General features: G+C 32.6%; 1 long non-coding RNA gene across 1 annotated transcript; it reads right to left on the reverse strand.

Moving 5' to 3' along the window:
• Nucleotides 1–383: 383 nt before the first annotated feature.
• On the reverse strand, nucleotides 384–4,808 carry LOC143049043 (uncharacterized). The gene is made up of 2 exons (XR_012970022.1): nucleotides 3,970–4,808; nucleotides 384–636 (listed from the first exon to the last, which is right to left on the reverse strand). It is a non-coding gene; the product is annotated as an uncharacterized LOC143049043 (long non-coding RNA).
• Between the last annotated feature and the right edge of the window lie 6,535 nt (nucleotides 4,809–11,343).

An 11,343-nucleotide genomic window follows, 5' to 3' on the forward strand; every position in this document is an offset into this window, starting at 1 on the left:
CCATAATATGTCCTGAAAACGAGTGTAAAAAAAGCCTCAACTAAAGCAAATTTTTGAAACGTGATTGATTTTATTCCTCTATTAAATATCTATATATATGAGATCAAATTTATAAAACATTTATTAATATAATTAATTTCAATGTACTAGTATACATGTAAGAATTGTTGCCATGTATACATCATGTACATACATGTACATGTACAATCATTAGCTGATCAGCTCTATATTTTCATTATTTTTATTCTCCTTCACTGTTTTTTTTATAAGACTCATATATATGATCTGTATTCATCATTGGGACAGGTAGCAATTATATATATAGGTGAAGTAGGTCCTTTTGATTGGATTTTTTTAAAGGATTTTGACAGCACTAAAGCATATACATGTAGTTCCAATTTATTGTTGATCTTAGCTCCTTAAGTGGATTGTGGCAACACATATTGCATATATACATGCAGAATGTTGTTCTTAAGTTTCAGCACTTTACGCATAGTTTCCGGTTGCAAGACTAGAATATGATACTGGCTTCTCATGAAATTCTGTCAGTACTTTGCCAATAGTTTCCAAGTAAAGTTGAACATTCCAAGATCACTCCTTCCATTTGCAATGTACATGTACAAATGTACTTGCAGCCTGAAATTAAATATCAGAGTAATTCTGTCAGAAAATCAACAATTATTGACATTCAAAAGCATCAGGCATGGGGTAATCGTAATCAGTAATCATAATCAGCTGTAATCAGTAATCATGTCATTTCTGATTACAAGTAATCATAATGTAATCCATTACATTGCAAAAAACAGGTGTAATCATGATTACTTTTAGATTACTTTAAGATTACATTCATATGATTACTTGCTGATTACAAATTTTGTATATATATGAAAATAGTTTTTGATAGACAAGATGAAAATAAGAAAATGTAAAGCTTGAATGAAAATCATAAAACTAGTATAGTATTCAAAACGATGGGACCTTGTTTAATGGGATAAATTGTATCATCTAAATATATATTGTTAATGTCTGTGTCATTTTGGTCTCTTGTGGTCAGTTGTCTTATTGGCAATCATCTCACATCTTCTTTTTATATATAAAAAATCTGTATAACCAAATGTTTTACTTTGTTAACAGTTAACAAAAGGAAATTGCCTCTCCAATATTTTGTTGTGAGATTGAGCTCTTAATTATGATACAAGATTAAATGCCTTGTAAGCATTCTTTTCCTTGTTTGAAAACTTCTGATATTTACTCCAATTTCATACAAGTTTATCCAATATTTTTACATAACTACATTGAAATTCAAATGCAGAAAACATTTAGTTCCAATTTGACTTTGATTGTCGATATATGAATACATGTATTTGAGCCCACTTTATTCAAAATGGAAATTAAAACCAGATTTCATTTATTGACAAATTGAATAAATTTTGTTTTCCATAAATTCATATATAATATGTGCTTTCTAGTTTTTTTATTCTTTATTAACTTTGAGCCTTATGGCTCATCAGTATAAACAAGAACATGTACAGTATATACATATGGCATAATATTACAAACAAAAGGTGACCTCAGAAGTTTCATGAATACAAAATACCTTTTATTACAATACACTGTTTCTTAATTTAAAGAGAAATGTATATTCATTCCTAAGTTACAACGCTGTTTTGTGCTTTCACCTGAAATAATTCTAGTAATTATTAATTAGATCAAGTATTAAAAATTTTCAAACAAATAATGACAATCAAGCACTTTTAACTTTATTGATATTGTTATTAAGACAATACAATTTTAATACCCAAGCTCACCTATTGTTTGTTAAAAAAAATGGAAGAAGGGATTAACACCTGTAAAAACATTAATGGATGTGTCAATTATGTCCCAACAGACAATAAAACTATACTTAATTAATTTTTCCTTATTTCTTCAGGGTTTTTGTTAATTAGGCTATTGGTTAAAATTTGTAGAATAAAATAAAGTTATATCTTTTACATGGAGAAAGGACACTTGTCTATAGCTATTTTATCAAATTACACATATTACACTGTACTTGTCTATAAATTCTTTTAAATAAGATGAATACATTAAGGCTTTTCAAAAAAGCACCAAAAGTAGCTTTTTTGTGAGGATATAAAGTTATAAAAAAAACTTTGATATTGCAAAAAACAATGTAATCATAATTAATCTAAAGTAATCATGATTACTTCAAAGAAAAGTAATCTAATGTAATCGATTACATATGAAATAGGGTGTAATTGTAATGTAATCGATTACATTTTATTAGCAAAGTAATTGTAATTTAATCGATTACATTTTAAAGTAATCGACCCCATCCCTGAAATGCATATAGATGTAGACTAGTTCATAATGGGTAATGTGTCCATGGGACACAGATGAGCTGCCGCTTGCATATAAAGAATGAAAAGAGTGACACCACCCAAATTTGTACTTGATCTGAGTGTTGTTGTAGTTAGCATTGCATATAAGTTTCAGAACATTTGGATGAAGCAAACTTGTGTTAATGAAAGGAACAAAAATTCAGCATTTTTTTAATTTGTAAAGGGGCATAACTCCAGAACAGTAAAAGCGACCCCACCAAAAATTCAAACTTCATGTTTGTTTGTTTGTAGTATCATATATGCATTAATTGTGTATTAGTTTCATAACATTGGTAGAGGCAAACTGAAGTTGGAGAACAGAAACCTAATTTGGGAGGTACATGCAAGTTTGATAAGACTGACAATGCAAGGGTAACCTTAAAAGAAGTAGAATGGTATAAATTAATATGTGTTTATTTGATAATAGGTTCGTTTTCATGTGTTTTTGTTTTCCCTTGAGAACACATAAAATATTTTTTTATAATTTAATTTGGTTGAATATATATAGAAAATTTTTACAGAAAATAATGAAAATGAGACACAAAAAAATATAACCAAAAAAATAAACCTTTTATAATACTGCTTCTATTGGTACCAGGATGCTTAAAATCAATCCAAAATATTAAAAAAAAAAATTTAGTTTTATATACAATATATACATGAACAGCTAAAAATCTCAAGTGACAAATACTTATGGCCACACTCTGTACATGTTTAACCTTGATACTTCTATTACTAGACCTTAAGACATTTTTGTATACCTAACAGAATTAGGGGGGGGGGGGAGGTTATGGTAAACAAATTGTGATTGATCAAGACAAATCCTTCAATATGGTGTAGGGTTTATCATTTACAAATTAGGCCAACTATATCATATTCTCAAGAAAATAAACAAGTCAATCAAACCCCTTGAGGACCTTAATTGAGGGGTGGACAGGGATAAGGAGACAGGGGAATGAGGGATCAGAGAAAAGGGGGTATCTTGGAAATATATTTTGTCATTTTTATTTTGTCTTGGAGCAAGGAGATGGAAGTATTGAAGTAAAAGGGAGGGGGCGGGGGGGTTAGGGTAAAAAGGGAAGGGAAATATAGTTAGGGCTAAGCCTAAGGAGTAGAAACTGTTCCGAGGGAAGTTATGGGGTTCCCCACATACATATGACCCTGACTTGGCTAAGAAATTAGATATTACAAATGATGATTAAAAAGACTAGTTCATTGACACAAGGACGTATAACTAACATAATATACGTCCTTGACTGACACTAACGGTAGCGTAAAAATGACAGTTGTGCATGGTGCTTCATAGTAGATGTCATCCCTTCCTCTTCGGCCGGATATTTTTAAAAACTGGCCAGACGTTTACAACTTGTCTGTAAAGGGTAAAATAAACACATAAATAAGATACCAGCTATAACGATCTATAACATTAAACATGGAACAGAAATTGAGCCCGTGCAAGGTTTCAGCCGCAGTGATTTTCAACAGTAGCAAGTATTTTGAGACAACCCCCAAGTTTGTATTTTTCGTTATACTGATAACATTTGGCTGCCTAATATATCGAAATCTATGTTTTCTTATATAATAACTCTACCTTCATCGTTGTATATTCGCCACAATGTCTGTTATGCATGCACATGGTCGTATTCATCAATATAGTATGCTGCTCGGCAATGGCGACCTTGAAATTCCTCTGGTCTGATAATGGCGCCAAATTAGAGGGAAGCAACTCGCGCCAGACAAAATTACCGTATTTCACCAAATTAATCAAAATTTCGCTTTTTGATAACAAACAGTAATACCATAACCACATTTATATGCAGTCATCGTTTATTGATATAATTACAAACATTATTTTATTAAAGCCATCAATAAAGAATTCACAATTAAGTAATTAATGGAGTGCATTGAAATCAGATCTTATGGGGTAGAGGGGTTAAACAAAAGCTCGTAACTTTTTTAAAAGCCTGGTGACCCCCATTTTATTTTACCTTAAAATGTTCGAAAAGTTCATAGTTTTGACATATCTGTTTTTTAAAAAAATCTACCGGGGAAATTTTACGAAAAATCGATTAAACCAATATTTTTTGCCTTAAACTGAAATTAGAAAATGCAAAATTTAGACATTAATCTGAAAATAAAAGGATTTTTAAGTCAAAAACAACCAATGCAAAGGTTTTCATTTCAAATTCTAATGTTTTTTTCACATAAAAATCATACTGACTTGGTTTTAAAAGTCTTTGAATTTGATGTAACCGTTATTGTTGAAAGGGTGGGCATGTTTGGAAATAGGGTCAAAATCGCACATTTCGCTTCAATTTGAGGGGAAAACGAGCCTGGTGACCCCCTTTTTTCTTTGCATTTTTGGATTCAGCATAAAAAGATCTACAAAATATGTGAAAATAAAAAAATTCTACAGGGGGTCCTTATTGGGGTGAGCCACCTTAATAAAGGCAACAATAGCATACCGCTGTTCAAAAGTCATAAATCGATTGAGAGAAAAGAAATCCGGGTTAAAAACTCAAATCGAAGGAAACACATCAACTATAAGAGGAAAACAACGAAACAACAGAAACACTGAAGTACAACAAAACACTAACTCCAACATACATTAATAGTTATCCCATTCGGACTTGGTGTGTCAGTGTTAGATCATCCTCTGGACACTATTTTACATCCCAGCTGTTTTAGATTAGACGAAAAACCGTCTACAATTCATAAAATCGAGTTTAGAACGCCACACAACCATTATAATATACTTTATATATTACTATATGATGTATACCCTTTATGACCCCCGATCACGATGACTAGATATCAAACGATGTCAACTCGCCCCACTTGCCAATCGGCCCACACAATATCGGCACTTTATAAAAAAATCGCCCCACTCTTGTTTACCGACTCTTTCCACTTTTGAAAAAGTGTAAAATCAAATTGAACAACTAGTCTGACAACTCACTTATTGACGCAAAAAGGTTTAAATCCCACTGAATAAAGTCTGCCAACTCGCCCCACTTATTAAAAGATCTTGCTTCCATGAAGTATGTCAAATCGCATCCAGTCGTCCTGGTGTAGTGGTATGTGTCGTGGCTTGATATGCTAAAGGTCTTGAGTTTGAATATCTGAATATACACTGGATTTTTTCTACGTGAATTTTGATAGATAATCTTTTCCGTATAATTAATTATAAGTTTTATAGTGGATTTGACATTCCCGCCAAAATGTTACAGAACAAAGGAAAGCATGCATAACAAAGAAACTCAAAGTGTGTGATCTGGTAGGGGTGATCCGGCTCAGATCACCCCTGTTAGAACAAAGGAGCTGGGATGTAATAGACACGAACTACTAGTATTTGATAAAAACTTTAAAAAAAATAATTATCAATACCCATGCTACATGTACGTCAATCTTTAAAGACCCATATGTTGCAAAACACTTGTTCTACCTCCAAGACATATATGTTGTTGTCCCCGCAGATAAAGCTCAAAACAACATTGTTTTTGTGCGTAAATCACATTACATAAACTGCTTGATAAATGAATTAGGAATTGACAGTTTTTTGAAACTCAACATATACACTCACGACACTTAACAGTAGGAAATCCTAAATAATTATAGGTTTGTACTATGTGCCTTTGGAATTTCAACCAAATATGATGAACTGGATCTTTCATCATTGTATTGGTACCTAAACTACATAACTGTCCATACACACAACGGTATACTGCTGGGTCTTCCTAGTTCTCAACGAAACCGGTTTTTAAATTATTTACATCTATTTTATCAGCAATCAAAGCCCGACTTCAAAGTTATTGAGAAACTTGCCTATTCTAGAGGTGGCGTGAATCAGATACTACAAAATTCTAAAGATCTAAAGACAAGTATTCCCCATTCCAAACTAAAAGACAAATTGAATTAGTTGGCATTGCTTTGTTTCATAATAAAGTATGGCCAACGTATATACAAGCATCTTTTCTTATGGAGGGATTACTCCTACTTCACTCTGATTCAAACAAAAAAATCTCTGAAACTGACATTATCAAGATGCTTGATTTCTTGATTGACAACATATTTGTTAAGCTAGATTTTTGATTTGATCACACTGTCGATCAGATCAACTCGATCAAGCCCGATCATGACAAATTACGTGATCGGGAGACTGGTCTGACTCAATCGACAAGAATGTTCGGGATAGTCTACCTTGCTCGTTATCGATATAACTTTCTACCCGAGAGTTTTTGACATGTCAAAAACATTCGAGTAAGGATCGAGAAGCAAGTCACTCGAGAAGAGATCGAGAATTCGTTGCATTGTGGTCGAATTGATCGGGAAAGGATCGTGTAGAGATCGAGTTTGGTCGGAAAACAATTTTTTTACAGATCAGTACTCGATCATTTCGACCTTTGCTCGCTTCCAGATCACTGCGACTTCTAAATTTATTTTATCCCAGACCAACTCGACCAATACCCGATCCCTTCGCGACCACATTCGACCACTCTGCGATCTCTACTCGGCCATACACGAGAACACATGACTGCTACACGATTCTCTAAAAGTGTGTGCAGATCTGATAAACTCTCATAACTCTGCTTCCGCAAAAATATATTGGCAACATTATTTTTAACTGTACAAAAATTCCTCCATGTACAGAACGTGTCTTTACTTTTGCAAGGAGAGGTAACATTTTAAAAGAGAGGCAAAAGACACCAAAAGTATAATCAAACTATAAGATCGAAAACAAACCGACACAGCCATAGCGAAAAATGAAAACCGACGAGAAGACAAACATAGAAAACAAAACACTTAGCAACATGTAACCCAACAAAACCTGGGATGTTCTCAGGTGTTCCGGAAGGGAAGAAAGTCCTGCAATTTTGGCATCAGCGGGTTTTTTTCAAATATGTAAGTAATTGTGTGCAATTTTACATTCATTATTAGACTGCTGATGACTAAGTTATCTTTCAAAGTTGGTTTATAAGAACATCAAGATTATATTTTATGTGTTTTACGGGCTATTTTCTGTCTTGTCTGTCCGTATTTTCCGTTTGTCCAGAAATGTTTGTAGTATAAGACAAGAAGATGTGGTACAATTACCAATGAGACAGCTCTTCACAGAACACCAAATGACACAGAAAATATCAATAACAACTATAGGTCACCTCACTGTCAAATTTTTTTCATTCGATCTTTTTGTCGTTATTTCACACAAGAGACGAAAGTCAAATATTTTTTATTTGGAGCGAATTTCTTTCTAACGCTAACGATACAAACTGTTCAGCGAGCACACATATTGATCATTTGTTTCTAACATACTTTTGCAAAGTTTGCATAAATTTTGACAAACTATACACTCGCTGCAAATGCGTCTACGGTTTGCATTTCTGTCTATCTTTAACATTAATCAATTATTTAAACCTGTTCTTACTTGTCATAACTCAAAACAATGTCTAAACCTACTCAAATGTAGGTACAACCCTCCTTCTTACCTTAAAATAACAGCTATGAAAGAAAGGAAGGTAATACCTAAATTTGAGTAATTTTAGACAATATTTTGAGTTATGACAAGAAAGAACATACCTGACGCAACGTTAGATATTGCTATTACCACGAAAAATAGCGCTAAGTAAATATTTGATAAGGAAATTTTCTTGGAAATGCTGAAATGAATATTTCAAACTATCTATGAAAATAAAGATTCTTCTTAAATTTTCACATTATGATAGAGAAGAAATAAAAATATAATATTCATAGGCTTCGGAAGACACAGATTATCAGAAAAAAAACGTTCACTTGGCATTGTCCCATGTAACAAACTCGAAACATTAAACTCGAACAATTCGCGAAATGTTCACGCAACTCTTCGAAATTTTGAATGCATGTTCTATGACGTGATATATTTCAGGACTGGTTTACATGGCCGTCTCAATATAAAATAAGCATAGATATTTTGAAAAGAATATGCTTAAATGACTGTCCCAGGGGAAATTTAGTTTGGAAACTTGAAACATTTCAGTTAAAAAAATAAAATGTTAATATATAATTTATTAAATTGTAAGCACGATCGTTTTGTACTAAGTGTAAGCTCCAAAAGTTCAAATTATTGAATGAATTGAGCTACATCTTCAATTCAAAACAATAGGTTTGCAATGTCTTGCGGTAATGTCCGAGTTAAACATTCTTGCCTTCACAAAACTTTTACTGCCAAAAAACAAAGATTTGATTTCATGAAGATTATTTTTCGGCTTTGATTACCCATACCAATAAAAAGTACTTTAAAAGTTGAAATTGCTACACCAAATTGTATTAAGGTTACAGGGTTACCTATAAAAATTAAGGATCAATGAAAATGTCTTGCAAGGTTGTCCGTTAACATTATTTGACGGTCGCCTCAAACGTAATATGGGACGGGATGCATGCACTGCATTCGCGGGTTCCTTCCTCCACTTAATGTAAATATCCTACTTTCAACAAAACGAAATGATGCACATATTACAAAAATACACATCTATAAGACGATCAAAAAATGAAGAAAACTTCAGAGTCATAACTATAAGCCATTAAATTGTCTCTTGTTCCATCCACTGCTTGAATCAAATCATATTCGGGTTGTTTATAAAATGCAACAATATTCCCCCGAAAAACACATAATTACTAGAAGTGAAATGTAAAATCCTATGTAAATTATAAAATCATATTGGAATGGAATATCTCGGCATTTCTACTTGTGTGCTATATATAACCAGGAAGATTTGGACTATTTTCGATTAGATATAAATCAAATTCAGACAATATATTTTAAGTGCTATAGTGACAATATATTAATCCGTTTATCAAACCTTTTACATTTCTTTGTGTCTAATTAATTCTATTGTTAAATATATGTTTGTCGTGATGGAAATCACTCTGACCATGACAAGTTAATCCGTTGGACACTAATCCTTTTCTATAGTAACTGTTTTTTATATATGCTTTTGTATGTCATTTTGTTGTCAGTTTAGGTCTTAGGTCTGGTACTGTCCGGACCTTGCTAATAACACTACCAATGTCTATATTTAGAATGTGTTTTCTATTGTTTCAACTTCAGAAGGCCTTTAAAGTATCTTTCTTTGAAAAATTCACCAAAATTGTTATTCAGAAAGACTCACATATTATTGCTAAAGTTTCCAAAATCCAAGAAAAATCATTTACAGAACTGTAAGACTTCAAACTAGCACAAAAACATCGGAGCGTCACTACCCTCGACTGACCATAGACGCCATATTTTTTTAGCATATATATACATTATACCTGCTGTCCCGGGTAAAGGGAGAGTTTAGCGCTGACATATTATTCTCCAAAGATAAATTAAAACGGTAAGTCCCTTAACAAATTGCAATTTCAAAAGCTCAAACACATCAAACGAAAGGAAAACAACTGTCATGTTCCTTAGCTTGGTACAGGGATTTTCTTATGTAGACAATAGTTAATTAAACCTTGTTTTGTGGCTAGTTAAACCTCTAACTTGTATGACAGTCGCATGAAATTCAATTTTATTGAAAACAATGGGTGAGCAAAATAAACAGACACGATAGGTAAAATTTGTCAAAATTGGGGTTCACCAGTCAACATTGTGCTATAATCTCAATCAATTTATTAAAAACAAACAACTATGTCAAAGAAAAACAAAACGACATGTAGACACGTTGTAGACAAAGCACATAAGTATGAAATAAATTACAAGAATACAAAAAAAAATGACCTAATCACAATAACCCAATTGCGTAATGTTTAAATACTGAACCACGCCATAAATGACCCAAACAGTTAAGATCAAATATATTCAAAGACAAAATAAAAGTACAATATAACACGAAATTAGGATGATGAACAACCTCAGTACCTAGAATATATCCTTCAAGACCATCATGTGATATTTGTGAAGATGATACAAAATATTATCAACAAGGTCTTGATATCTTATGACGAACTTTTATTGGTTTAGGAAAAGGACGAAGGCTCAGCTATTGGCGAGGTTTTATGAAGTCTCTGTATAATATCATTTTGGGCTAAGCTTCTGCTCAAATATACCATGTGTAAAATAACCGTTTTATTTCTAATATGTCGATTTTGACATGTTTATGACATCATTGTAATATCACACATGCTCAATCTGCACTAAAGTGTCAAATTAATTTGCAACTTCCGAAGCAAGATTCTCGGCTCTCCGGACTGTGCTGAGTTTATGAGATTCGATCCTTGATTAGAAGTTTATTAACTTGTTCACTTATCAATGAAATTATCATTATTTTCAAGGGCTTGGATGGTTTTATTATTTTACAATTTAGCTACCCTCTTCCTTTGTGATCATGTAAATTAACCAACTTTGAAGTAAAAGACGAATCAGAACATTTGGACCAAATATAAAGAAACGATTCCCCACAGCAAACACTGAGACATACACACATAATATGATTCAAATTATGGTTTACCAAGTTATCAGATACCAGTTTCGTAATCTTTATATTGTCAAAAAGAGACAACATATAAAAAATTGTTTAAAATCTGAACAATTCGTAAAGTACGTGTTTTATGTCGACTTCTTTTCAATTCCATTTCGATATAATAGGGCCGTTTAAGTCCAAAGCTAACTTACATATATTATGAAAAATGAAGATCCTTTAAAAAAAATAGCGAGGTTGTGTATGTTCATAGTAGACTACATAGGCGTCACGCGGATGTTATTGCACAGAAAAAGGAAATGTTCTAATCACTTACTTTGCTATTCTGTCGCTTCATATATAGCTCTTCTATTGTAAATTGATAGGCGAATGAGTGTCCAGATAAGAAGCATACTTTGTTTTAATGTATTTTACTTTATTTGTGGAATATTTGGATAAAATAAGAAGACTGTCCTTATCACAAGTTAGTCGATCGTTGGCAGGTGATTTCCACCAGCCGCGCGTTTCGTCTACAAAACACCCATCAT

This window comes from Mytilus galloprovincialis, chromosome 10 (genome assembly GCF_965363235.1).
Source record: "Mytilus galloprovincialis chromosome 10, xbMytGall1.hap1.1, whole genome shotgun sequence".
In the NCBI taxonomy this organism is placed as follows: domain Eukaryota; kingdom Metazoa; phylum Mollusca; class Bivalvia; order Mytilida; family Mytilidae; genus Mytilus; species Mytilus galloprovincialis.